Source organism: Balaenoptera physalus (assembly GCF_965194825.1).
Source record: "Balaenoptera physalus genome assembly, chromosome: 6".
NCBI lineage: Eukaryota > Metazoa > Chordata > Mammalia > Artiodactyla > Balaenopteridae > Balaenoptera > Balaenoptera physalus.
Window position 1 is genome coordinate 66,292,344 of NC_138885.1, and position 14,552 is coordinate 66,306,895.

The following is a 14,552-nucleotide window of genomic DNA, read 5'->3' on the forward strand; positions in this document are numbered from 1 at the left end:
TGGTGGAAGCCGAGGGGCCTGCCAGGAGGATTAGTGAGACGAGGCAGGCCAAGCGCCAGTGCTGGCACCCCCTGCATACTCTCAGGAGGCACATGGGGCCGTGTGGTTCTCAGAAGGAGGGGAGGGGCTCAGAGCAGGCCTCCCGGAGGAGGAGGAAATGCCTCCCTGCGCTCTTGATGGAACGTAGATGTTACCCAGGTGGAAGGGAGAGGGGAACGATGCACGAACAAAGGAACAGAGTACCAGAGCTTTTCAAAACCTTTCAAAATCAAAAACTTTTCATTATTTTGGACTCCACTTGCTAGGAGCCCTTGCAAAGTTGTCAAAATCTGACTTCTAAGCATCAGGCATTTCAGGGTTCCAACAGAACACCATTTTTTTCTTTTTTTTTTTTTTTTAACTAAAGGTTGATCTGTTTTGAATGAAGATGGGGAATTAGTTTGAATTTCCCCCTATTTGTACATCCCAATATCATGCCTTCCTTTTAAAAATGACAGATCTAGAGCTGATGCCTTTGAAGCCTATTGTTCACTCTGATCTCCAGCTCCTTTTCTGCTATAATTGCCCAGTCAGTGCTCTCTGATTTCTGTGGTTCTCCTTTGTTTTTTTCCCCCTTCTCTTGAATGAATCACTCTGCAAAGCTTTCTATTGAATTTTGACCTCGTTTTCCTTTTCCATTTGTCAAGGTTATTTTAAATTTCATTCCAGTTTTCCTAAGTGCCAGCCACCCCACCCAATTGGGTATCATTGCCAAATTTAATAAGAATGCTTTTGATTCCATAGTCAAGCCTTGAATCAACATGTTAAATCTAGCAGCATTCAGCAGAGGACCTAACCTTGTGGAATTTAATCTGCTTTCTGCTCATTTATTTGCATACATGATAAAATTATCCCATCCACACATCAAAAAGAAACTTAGGAAAACATACTATGAAAATACCCCGTAAAACAGGTGCTAAGCCATTAAATTCACTTCCATCCAACTTTCTACCTATTTGTAATTTGACAGAAGAGGAAGATGAGAATTTTATTTCTGTCTCAGAATATACTAATATGACTGGATTCAATACATTTCCACTGTTATAGTCTGTGTCCCCAGAGGTGCATCAGCTTCTGTCCCTGACACTTAATAGCCAGCAACACTGAACAAGTCTTAGCTCTCTGACCCTCAGTTTCCTCATCGATAAAATGGTGATTTCCCCAATGAACCACAGCAGAAGGATTGTTGGGAGATCAAATAAGGTAAAGCAGGGGGGAAGTTCCCAAACTTTGCACTGCTCCCAAACATAAAACACTACATTAAGCTTCCCTGGAGCTTCATTCCAAAGGAGATCACACCCTTGTTGGTAACCTCAGTCCAGGGATATTATCCTAGACTGGGGATCACTGAGGCTGTCCAGTAGGTTCTGGTTTAGGAGGAGACTGGGTCTGGGAAGCCTTTTAAAAGCTTGCGTCCTATTAGGACTTGGTCCAGTGCTCAATTCTGGGAAGACGGCAAGATGCCAAATGAAAAGTCGTTCATCTTAATGTCCTTGTAACTTAGCTAAGAGAATGAACAATTCCCAAGTCACACCAAGCACTGATTTGGTGCTGTAATTTGATAGCCCAATCCCAAACAAAGTGAGGAAACCACACCCAAAGTTGACTACAAAGACGGATGGGGTAGAGAGTAAGAGCTGTAAGAGAGTAGAGAAAAGAAGATAAGCTGGAGAAGGCGCCTAGCTCGTTTGGGGGCCCAGCAGAGAATCATGGATGTCATCATGGCAGTCCACCCTGCACCTTCTAGTTTTAGGGTATGTGAGCTTTTTTAATATTATGTTAACAAATTCTTCTATTTAAATTTTCAAAGCATTGCAATGTACAACTACCTAGTAAAGGAATTTGTAACATATTGCAAAAATGGCTGTGTCATTCAACAAGATATTCTTTTGACTGAAACAGGTAATGGTCCCTTCCCCTACACACACCCGTCCCCTGCTCCCCCAGCTTTATATTTTATGTTTTCTTTTCGGCGTCTGGTATGTTCAGAAAAACACTTGGGCTCCCTCTGGTGGCCGTTCCAGTGTTTCTACATGTCTAACCTTACAGCTGAAGTTTTAGTTACGTGGCGCAAAATGTTTGGATGAAAGTGGAAATATTAATAGTAAATTTTATTTTCTTTTGTAAGATGACTGGTACTTGGGAACCTCTGAATTATCCAAAATATCCAACTCATTTATTCATTCATTCATTCATCCATTCATATATCTTCCAATCTCATATGTTGTTGATAATTTCACTTTACTAAATGAAGGGGCATCTGATCTGCAAGTCCATAGAAAGATATTGAGTCCCAATCCTGTAAGTCAAACAGATTTCCCCAAGAAGTGATTCTATTAACTAGCAAGTTTTTATAGAATGCTTACTGTGTATTAGCCCAGAGTTGGGCATTATGGGAAATATGTTGTTACTCATCATTTAAAAAATATATGCATAAGCTCTTCTGTAACAGTTGGCAATGTTATATTATTTCTTTTTCTCCTTTAAACTATATTCCCATTCTATTTACCACATAGAATTTTATCCTATTGTAATGAATCTTTGTCACCTGATTACTTTTAAATTATGACAATGTATTAGTCAATATACAGATTTAGCTACAGTAACAAAGACCCAAACATAAGTGTCTTAAATAAAACGGAAGATAATCTTCCTTCGTGTTAAGTGTCCAAATGTGAGCTGCCCAGGGTTAATGTGGCACCTCCAAGTTGTAATGTATTTTTATGATTGAAAGTGTCTTATTGATCACACTCTTACACTTTTATGTATCAAAAATAAGTATATATTTAAACCTTAATGTTTTAAAATTTCTAATGACCATAAGTTGCCTTTAAAATTTTTCTTCTGAATTGAATGACAGTTAGTAGTAGTATACAATTGTCAAAACAAAATAAATATTTTATATATATTTAGAAATAATTATTAAATATTAAATTATAACTGTAAAAGCATCATTGAATGACTTGGGTGCTTTTTAAAAATGTATTTGTTATCTATAGGCAGCAGGGGGTTAACATCAGTTCTCCACTTCTTGGTTTTTAGATATGTAAGCACTGGAAAAGCTTGTTCACATACATAAGCAGATGAGAATGGAAATAGTTTTACATAGCAATGTCACTAAACTCTGACTCCTGAGCAGCTAATGTGGTGCCTCATGGGGAGAGAGAGATATTGTAGTCACATTGGAGGCTGTGGAAAGTGTTACATTCTGGGTGGATTTTGAAAATGGAGTCATAGGATCTTCTGATGAATTAAATGTGAGGTGAGAGAGAAGGAGAGAAGTCAAGGACGACTTAAGGGTTCTTGGCCCAATCACGCAGAAGGATGCAGCTCCAACAGCTAAGAAAGGGAGGACAGGATGAAGTGAATTTGGACACCTAGTTTGAAGGTCGTTATACTAGACAGTATCCAGGAATGAGGTATGAGTAGGCTTTTGTACTGTACCCCTGTCCAGTCAATAGTTAATGATAATAAACATTAGATTAGAGAGTGGTAATGAGATTTGATTTTAGGTATTTATACTGAGTAGTATAAATGAATGAATTTATGGGGCATTTGTTCATGGGGCATGAATAAAATTAGAATGTTTCTGAAAGAATTAAAAATAAGACAAAAATAAGCAAGAATTTTATTAGGTTTGGCTCCCCCCTTCTGTTATATTTTGTAGATTTTAAGAGAATTTATGTTTGTGAGCAAATTTTGTGTATAACTGCAGGTATCACCTTTCAAATAAAAGGTTAATGAAAAGTTGATTTATGGAATATTTCAAGTAGAAATAGTAAATGAATCAAGCTAACAAAGTGTGACTTAATAGACATCCTCAGGGACCTAGGATGAATAGGTAGAGGCATATTATTTGTAACTTAGCCCACAAATTATTTCCATATGATTTAAATGGCTATGACCTGCTTGAAACAATTTTTCTTAATTAGTTTAATCATTCTCTTTATAGTTTCTTATGCTACTAAATGGGTTAATAACCCCCCTTTTCTTAAATAAATTAACCCCTAGCCACAAATTTCCAATTAAGTTTGAAGGAGTGAAGTAATTCCATAGTAGGGGAAAAATGATTATATTTAATTCTTTTAAAATCAACTGACATGTATCAAGTGCCCACTATGTGCCACACAGATACAAACTTTGGTTCTGGAGCTACAAAGTCCAATTAAAACGAATTCTTGACTTCAAAGAGCAAACAGCCTAACAGCTTAAACAGCCTAGGACAGAGACTGGTTAAACGGATAATTATATCAGAATGTGGTACTGAGAGAGACTGGAGTTAAGTGCCAAAATACCTCACACATTGTAAGAGCCAGGTCACCTGAACCCAAAGGATTTCTGAAAAAAGAAAGTTTCATTATTCACCACCTCTGATGTTTTCCTGATTCAAAAGAATGCAGTTACTAAGTTACTATATAACTCCAAACTGTGGAGGATACAGGTGGCAGAAACCCATTTTAAGCCAGTTCAAAAACAAAGTCCACAGGAAGAGCAGGTGTGGAGCTGGCCTTGGACTAATAGAGGCCAAGGGCTCTACTTCCACCTCTTCGCAAGCCTGGAAACATGGTCACCAACTATTCCTGGTTTTTCCCCAGCAGCTACTGATAGAAAACCTTGGGGAAGGACACGGACTGATCTAGTGTAGGTCCTGTGGTCCCTCTACCCCAATTCTGAGTCAGTGTGGGTGAGATACCACTGTGGGCTCAGCTCTGACAGTGGGGAGGTCTGGCCCTGGAAGAAGGCAGGACAGGAAATAGTAGCTGTTCACTATTCCTCCTCAGTGACGCACATTCAGCTGACTTCTAAAAAATCAGTCCCCTTCCTCGGGTGTACTCAGATAACAGCATAATGCAATCAATATCACATTTGGGGGTTAGTCTTCATCCCTTGTTTATGAAGAAATAGGACAGAAGCAGTTAGGAGAATAACGTTGACCTCACATTTTGCAACAGCTTTGACTGCACTAAGCATTGTGCTTTAAAAACTATATGCATTCCATTCAATCAGAATCATAATTTCTTTTTCACTGTCTTCTTAACATGTATGATGTGGAAATTAACAAGATTTGATCTTGTTAAGTCTTTTGAGATACTTAGATGTGGGTTCTGAACCAGTAGATGATAGCAGCAATCCTATGTGTCCTGGGATATTACAGGAATTCTTCTTTTTTATCTATTTGGTTTAAAGTCTGTGAGCCAAATTTACATTCAGATGAGTCATTGAAGCTTATATTGTGTGCCTAAAGGGAAATGTTTATGCCAAGAGTCTAAGATGAAGTCCAGCAAGACAGTGGATTTTTAAAATCATGGTTATCTTTCCCTGATAATAAATATAATAGTACTTAATGTTGAATATTTGGAAACATAAAACTGTTTTTTAAAATCTCCTAAAATGCCACCACCCAGAGCTCTGAGTGTTTCTATATTTAATACATAGAAACAAATTTTAGTTTACACTGTATATATAGTTTCATATCCTACCTTTTTCAGTGAAGTTTTTAAAAGGACTTTAATATTGTCCCAACCATATTGGAGAATGAATTTCCTCTGCAATAATTTTTTTTTCCAAACAGCTATCTATATCTTTTAAAGTTAGTTTTCACTTCATCCCCTTCCCATTTTTGGAATTATTTTTGGTTCATTGCTGTTGTTCTTCCTTCATTTCTGATGCTCTAAGTTTCTGACTGGTATCATTTCCTCTCTGACTGAAGAACTTCCTCTAGAAATTCTCGTAAAACAGGTCTGCTGGCTACAAATTCACCAACGTTTTTCTTTGCTTGAGAATGTCTTTCTTTCACCTTCATTCCTAAAGGATATTTTAAAGGATAGAGAATTATGAATTGACAATTTTTATCTTTTAGCATTTTTATGAGCCAATATTGATACATTATTAGTAATGAAAGTCTATTGTTTATTCAGACTTCCTTTGTTTTTACATAGTATCCTTTTTCTGTTCCTGCACCCCTTCCAGGCTATCACTTCATATTTAGTGGTCCTGTCTCCTTAGACTCCTTTGGTTGTTCCAGTTTCTCAGACTTTCCTTGTTGTTGATGAAGTGGCAAATTTGAGGGATACTGGTCAGGTGTTTAGGAGAATGTTCCTCACTTGTGATTTGTCTGATATTTTTTCAAGATCAGACTCAGATTATAGGTTTTCTGGGAAAGACAACAGATGTACCATTTTCATCACACCATATCAAGAATATGTACTATCAAGGTGATTTATCATTGTTAACATTGACTTTGATTATTTGGTTAAGGTAGTATTTTCCAAGTTTCTCCACTGTAAAGTCATCCCCTTTCCAGACTGAACTCTTTGAGAGGAAGTCACTATGCACAGCCCACACTTGAGAAGGGAGTTATGCTCTACCTCCTTGATAGCAGATATCTACATAAATCATTTGAAATTCTTCTTATGGGGGATTGTCTCTTCTACCACATTTATTTATTTATTTATTTATTTATTCAACCGTTTTTCATATCAGCATAGACTCAGGTATTTATTTTATATTTTGGGTTATAACCCAATATTACTATACTTATTTTCTTAGTCAAGTTGTTCCAGCATTGGCCACTGGTAGCCCTTTAAGTTGGCTCCTGTGTTTCTTTGACATATTCCATAATCGTATTTTGTTTTGGTTTATATTTTTGGACATTTTTTGACACAACTAGATGCTTGTATATTCCCTGTCCCCATCTTAGCAGTAGCCGTTTTGTCAAGGATCCTTGGTTCCTTTTATTGAAGATCTTGGTATTAGAAACCAAGATCTGGGTGCTTGTTACTACTGGGATGTTATTGCTTCTAAGCCCTCTCAGCTAAAAGAGCAAGGAAATAGATGTGGGTATACTAACTCGTGCATAATGCATATCTATAAATACATATATATACATACACCTATCTGTATCTATATTTAGCCAAGTATGAGTTCATACTGATTTCTCTAACTGTAATCCATTACCAAATGAATCATTCTAGCCTCTTCTTCTTGCTTGTTTGAAACTTCTCACTCTAACATTGAGAAATTTGACTTGTACCATCTGTCATCTATTTAATTGTCTAATTCCAGCATATATGTTTAGTGGTTTTGATTACCTGTACCCCTATGAGAAACAAACTTTATCAATTAGAATGGAGTGCTTATGTATAGTGTTTTGCCTTTAGTCTTACAGACTGCTCATTTCTAAAACTATCTAAGTCAGCACCTTCCCTACCTCCCTCACCCTACTCCCTTCAGGGAGGTTATTTCATACATTTGTAATACAGTCAAATTCTTTTGTCACAGTCTGCATTCCATCCTGGGATCCCTAACCTCCTAAATCATAGTTTTAATCTTCATATGTTAACTTGCACTCCTGGTGCTAAGTTCTATGCATTTTGACAAATGCATAATATCATGTACATGTACAGTATCCTGTGATACTGTACCTTTACAGTTTCGCAGAACAGTTTCACCGTCCTAAAAATTTTTCTGTGTTTCACCTATCCATCCTTATCTGAAGCCCTGGCAACCACTGATTTGTTTATTCTCTCTATAATTCTGCCTTTTTCAAAAAGTCAAATAAATAGCATGTTATAGTATGTAGACTGGCTTCTTTCACTTAGAAATGTACATTTAAGATTCAGTGTTTTGCATGGCTTGAGCATTTGTTTTATCACTGCATAGCATTCCATTGTATAGACGTACCACAGTTTGTTTATTCTCCTACTGAAGGACATCTTCGTTGCTTCCATTTCTTGGCAGTTATAAATAAAACTGTTATAAACATTTGCGAGCAGATTTTGTGTGAACATAAATTTTCAAATCAGTTGGGTAAATACTTAGGAGTGCAATTGCTGGATTGTACTGTCAGACTACATTTAGCTTTGTAAGAAACTGCCAAACTGTCTTCCAAAGTAGCTATACCATTTTGCATCCCCACTAACAATGAATGATAGTTACTTTGCTCTGCATCTTCACCAGCAATTGGTATTGTCTGTTTTCTGTATTTTAGCCATTCTAATATAGGAATGTAGTGGTATCTCATTCTTGTTTTGATTTTCATTTTCCTACTGACAGATGATGTTGAGAAACTCTTCATATGCTGTTTGCCATCTGTATATCTTCCTTTTTGAGGCATCTGTTAAGATCTTTTGCCCATTTTATTTTTTCAAGCTTTTTCAATAATGTGTTAGTTTCAAGTGTACAGTAAAGTAGTTCAGTTAGATATATATGTATGTATCTATATGTACATATGTACACATATATTCTTTTCCATTATAGGTTATTACAAGTTATTGAATATAGTTCCCTGTGCTATAGAATAGGTCCTTGTTGTTTATATATTAAATATATAGTAGTTTGTATCTGTTAATCCCTAACTCCTGACTTATCCCATCCCCCTTCCCTTTTGGTAATCATAGGATTGTTTTCTATGTCTGAGAGTCTGTTTCTGTTTTGTAGATAAGGTCATTTGTATCCTTTTTTAGATTCCACAAATAAGTGATATCATATGATATTTGTCCTTGTATGACTTACTTCACTTAGTATGATAATCTCTAGGTCCATCCATGTTGTTGCAAATGACATAATTTCATTCAATTTTATGGCTGAGTAATATTCCATTTTATATAGGTACCACATCTGCTTTATCCATTCATCTGTTGATGGACATTTAGGTTGCTTCCATGTCTTGGCTGTTGTAAATAGTGCTGCTATGAACATTAGGGCGCATATATCTTTTTGAATTATAGTTTTCATCTTTTCCAGATACCTGCCCAAGAGTGGGGTTGCTGGATCATATGGTAGCTCTATTTTTAGCTTTTTAAGGAACCTCCATACTGTTCTCCATAGTGGCAGCAGCAATTTACATTCCCACCAACAGTGTAGGAGGGTTCCCTTTTCTCCACACCCTCTCAGCATTTATTATTTGTAGACTTTTTGATTGTTGCCATTCTGACCAGTGTGAGGTGATACCTTATTGAAGTTTTTGATTTACATTTCTCTAATAATTAGCGATGATGAGCATCTTTTCATGTGCCTCTTGTCCACCTGTATGCCTTGTTTGGAGAAATGTCTATTTAGGTCTTCTGCCCATTTTTTGATTGGGTTATTTGTTTTTTGGTATTGAGTTGTTTGAGCTGTTTGTGTATTTTGGAAATTAAGCCCTTCTTGGTTGCATTGTTAGCAAATATTTTCTCCCAGTCCATAAGTTGTCTTCGTTTTGTTTACAATTTCCTTTGCTGTGCAAAAGCTTATAAGTTTGATTAGGTCCTCTTTGTTTATTTTTGCTTTTACTTCTTTTACTTTGGGAGACTGACCTAAGAAAACATTGCTACAATTTATGTCAGAGAATGTTTTGCCTATGTTCTCTTCTAGGAGTTTTATGGTGTCATGTCTTATATTTAAGTTTTTAAGCCATTTTGAGTTTATTTTTGTGTTTGGTATGAGGGAGTGTTCTAACTTCATTGATTTACATGTGGCTGTCCAGCTTTCCCAACACCACTTGCTGAAGAGACTATCTTTTCTCCGTTGTATATTCTTGCCTTCTTTGTCAAAGATTAATTGACCATGGGTGTGTGGGTTTATTTCTACGCCCTGTATTCTATTCCATTGATCCATATGTCTGTTTTTGTGCCAGTACCATGCTGTTTTCATTACTGTAGTTTTGTAGTATTATCTGAAGTCTGGGAGGGTTATGTCTCCAGCTTGGTTCTTTTTCCTCAGGATTGCTTTGGCAATTCTGGGTCTTCTATGGTTTCATATAAATTTTAGGATTATTGGTTCTAGTTCTGTGAAAAATTCCATGGGTAATTTGATAGGCATTGCATTAAATCTGTAGATTGCTTTGGGTAGTATGGCCATTTTAACAATATTAATTCTTCCACCCAAGAGCATGGAATATCTTTCCATTTCTTTGAATCATCTTCAATTTCCTTTATCAATGTTTTATAGTTTTCAGCATATAATTCTTTCACCTCCTTGGTCAGGTTTATTCCTAGGTATTTTGTTGTTGTTGTGATTTTTTTTTTTGAATTTTTGAATTTTATTTTATTTACTTTTTTATACAGCAGGTTCTTATTAGTTATCCATTTTATATATATTAGTGTATACATGTCAATCCCAATCTCCCAATTCATCACACCACCACCACCACCACCCTGCCACTTTCCCCCCTTGGTGTCCATATGTTTGTTCTCTACATCTGTTTGACGTGATTTTAAAAAGGATTTTTTTTTTACTTTCTCTTTCTCATATTTCATTATTAGTGTAAAGAAATGCAACTGATTTCTGTATGTTAATCTTCTATCCTGCTACCTTGCTGGATTCATATATCACTTCTAATAGTTTTTGTGTGGAGTTTTTAGGGTTTTCTATATAGAGTATCATGTCATCTGCATATAATGACAATTTTACCTCTTCCCTTCCAATTTGTATGCCTTTTCTTTCTTTTTCTTGTCTGATTGCTGTGGCTAGGACTTCCAAAACTATGTTGAATAGACGTGTTGAGAGTAGGCATCCTTGTCTTGTTCCAGATTTTAGTGGGAAAGCTTACAGCTTTTCACTGCTGAGTATTATGCTGGCTGGCTATGGGTTTGTCATAAATAACTTTTATTATATTGAGATGTGTTCCCTCTATACCTATTTTGGTGAGAGTTTTTATCATAAGTGGATGTTGAATTTTATCAAATGGTTTTTCTGCATCTATTGAGATGATCGTGTCATTTTTGTCTTTTCTTTTGTTGACGTGAGGTAATTGACTTATGTATGTTGAACCATCCTTGTGACGCTGTGATGAATCCAACCTGATCATGGTGTATGATCCCTCTGTGTGTTGTTGGATTCAGTTTGCTAATATTTTGTTGAGGATTTTTCTTTTTTTGGTAGTATCTTTGTCTGGTTTTGGTATCAGGGTAATGGTGGCTTTGTAGAATGACTTTGGGAGTGTTCCCTCTTCTTCAGTCTTTTGGAAGAGTTTGAGAAGGATTGGTATAAGTTCTTCTTTGTATGTTTGGTAGCATTCCCCAGTGAAACCATCTGGTTCTGGACTTTTGTGTGCAGGGAGGTTTTGGTTTTTTTTATAGATTCCATTTCACTTCTACTGATTGGTCTGCTCAAAGAATCTATTTCTTCTTCCAATCCATGAACATGGAATATTTCTCCACTTATTTAGATCTTCTTTGATTTCTTTCACTCATGTTTTGTAGTTTTCTGCATACATATCCTGTACATATTGTATTGGATTTATGCCTAAGTACTTCAATTTTCTTTTGTCGCTATTGTAAGAGGTATTTTTTTTACATTTTAAATTCCAATTGTTTATTACTGGTATATAGAAAAGCAACTGTTATTTATTTATGACCTTATATCCTATGATCTTGCTATACTCACTTATTAGTTCTAGGAGTTCTTTTGTAGATTCTTTGTGATTTTCTGCATAGAACAATCATGCTGTCTGCAAATAAAGACTGTTTTATTTCTTTCTCTCCAACCTGAGTACCTTTTATTTATTTTTCTTATTGCACTAACTAGGATTCCCACTATGATGTTGAGTAGGAGTGAGAAAGGACGTCCTTGCTATTAGGTTTTTAGTATAATCATTTTTACCACATATTTTAACTCTTCCATGAAACATTATTTGTAATGGCTACAAAATATCCCCCAATTCTGATATATCATCACTTATTTTTAATCATTTGTATAGTGTTGCATATTTTGGTTGTTTCTAACTTCTCTATTCTTTAGTTTTATTTTCTTTACAATAAAGAAGAAAAGTGTCCACCTCATGAAGTTACTGTGGAAAGTAAATAATCCATGGAAAGTTCTTATTGCCTTGTCTGACAAAAATAAGCACTTGACAAAATGCTTTTTTGGTTATAAGCATTATTGAGGCTTATGAAAAATAAAGGATTAGGAGAGCTAGGGTAGAACCTGTGTTTACGGGCAGAGATTTCTCTTTATACGCCTGTGGAAGCTGTATTATGGAAATATACCAGAGGAGTAAACAGACAAGGAGGCTGGAACCAGACTACTTGAGTTCAGATCTGGCTCTGCCACATCCTAGTTATGTGGCCTTGAGCAATTTACTTAACCTCTCTAAGACTCAGGTTCATCATCTAAAACATAGATTGATAACAATAGAACCTACCTCCTAAGTTTGTTGTGAGGATTAAATTAGAACATGCATATAAAGTTTTCACAGCATGGTACCTGGCACACAGTGTGCATTCAACAAATGTTTTATTCTTATGATCATAAACAGGTTAATTTGCCTCATTTATATCTCTAATATATTTTTTAATTCTGTTAGCCCAAACTCATAACCACCATCTTCTTTCTCTCTTTCTAACGTCAAGATTTAAGGACCACATTCACATTTTGTGCTAAAGAAGATAGTATTTTTGCTACTTTCCTTTTTCCAACTGGTCCCTCCTTTTTTTTAGCCTTCGTTATTTCGACAGTTCAATTTAAGTACGCTATGCCAGCTGCTGAGGTCAGCACTGGGGCACCAGGGGGAATAAAACAAACATGGCCCTCCCTGTTAGACCTTATAGTCTGGTAAAAATGTCAGATAGTAAACTAGTAATTACAACTGTACCATGTGCTACTAAAGGAAGTGCAGGATGCCCTAAAGCGGCACTGGCCCATAGACATATGAGTCACATATGTAATTCTAAAATTTTCTACATTTTAAAAAGTAAAAAGAAAAAGGTAAGATTAATTTTAATAATTTATTTAGCCCAATGTATCTAAAATATTCCCATTTCAACATATTACCAATATAATACATTATTACCGATATATTTTACTTTTTTTATTCTTGTACTTCATCTTCAGACTCCAGCATGTACTTCCCACATCTCAATTCAGACTAGCCACATTTCAAGTGCTCCATGGTCACATTTGGCTAGTGGCTACCATATTGGACATTGCAGCTCTAGCAGCATATGATAGAGCCTGGTACATTTTGCTGAGACTTGAAGGATGAGGACATCAGGAAAAGGGAGAGGAATACCTGTTATAAGCAGAGGGAACAGATTGGGCAAAACCTGTAAAACAAAAGAGTTTGGCATATTTGAGGGACTGGAAAACATTCTGAGCAAGAAGAAAGAGGATGGAAAATGAGGCTGGAGAGGTAGGCAGGGGTGAAATTATGAAGAGCCTTTTGAATAGTGTTAAGAAGTTTGGATTTGTTCCAAGAAGAATGGGAAACCATTGAAGGGTTTTAAATAGAAAAACAGCGTGATCAGATTGGCTCTTTTTAAAAATGAGCCTTACTCCAGAGGAAAGAAGGACAAGGACATTATCCATAGAAGGCAGAATAGCGTTGGGGTTAACTAGAGGATTCAGGTACCAAAGCTGCCACCTGCCAGCCATGTGACCCAAGACAGGAGACTTAACCTTCTGTAGTCTCAGTTTCCTCATCTGGGAAATGGGAATAATACAAGTACCTCATCAAAGGGTTGTTGTGAGTGTTCAGTAAGATAAACCATGTGAACCACTTAGCATATAGCACTTAATAAATATTTGTTCTTATCCTCTCCTGAGACCAGAATAGTCCCTTATAGGATGAATTCGCAAACCTTCCTTCTTCCTCTTCTTTTCGGGTATCCTATTCTGAAGCACCTTAAACATATGACATGAGGAAAGAAGGGAACAACTTCTCCTACCCGACAACCCAAATCAGACAGGAAAACCACTTTCACTATCTTGTCCTTCACTCCAGTTTGTGTGTGCTTTTATATCCTGAGAACAGTTTTTATATGAACTATGTAGTCTTAGAGTTTTCTCTGCTCTGTATCTTCATAAAGAGTCCCACATGTTCCTTCTTTAAAGATACGGTAAGATCACCGAGGTATAAACTCCTAATGATAGAATAAGTCAGAAAAAGCAATGATGTTAGCAACTGATAACAGACCATTTATTTATGGTGTTTTCAGGTATAGTGAATCATCCAGGGCATTTTACGTGCAAAGTTTTGAAATAAGATATTTTAATACAAAGATTAAATCGCATGGAGAAGTGTTTCCCTCACTTCTAGCCAAAACATGAACATCTGAAGCTGTCTCCTTCACCTTCCTCCCCATTCGTGGTACTACACCCTCATCTGCATTCTGGAGAGAACCCCACTGTGTTCAGAATGAAATTTCAGAATGAAATTTTTGGTTCTCAAAATTTTTCAGATTTTAAGCAGTAAGACATTAACATATTAAAAGTTTACTCTTTATTTGGAAAGGAGGTTTACTTTAAAATGCAGCCTGTCATTTCTTTAATTTTTAAGCTGCACAAAACAGAGATTTGTAGTGTTTCCAATGCCAGATAGAGGTAGAGACAAGAAAATAGGTAAGCAGTGGAGTGTTATCTTGGGTGGGTGCCCAGAGAGGGGTGTAGCACCACTACCTCAGATAGTGACTACCTTCCTACACTTAGGCTGTTTCTGTTTCATGGCTGCAAACCCAACCCTTCCAGAATCTGGAGCCTCATGTAATTGAAACAGATGGGAACAAGATACTTGGTACTTTCTCTGAAAACAGCCT

The 14,552-nt window shown here is 36.4% G+C and overlaps 1 protein-coding gene across 6 annotated transcripts in view; it reads left to right on the forward strand.

Moving 5' to 3' along the window:
• RAPGEF4 (Rap guanine nucleotide exchange factor 4) overlaps positions 1-14,552 on the forward strand; it is a 310,972-nt gene that overhangs the window by 181,774 nt on the left and 114,646 nt on the right. The window lies entirely within an intron of this gene.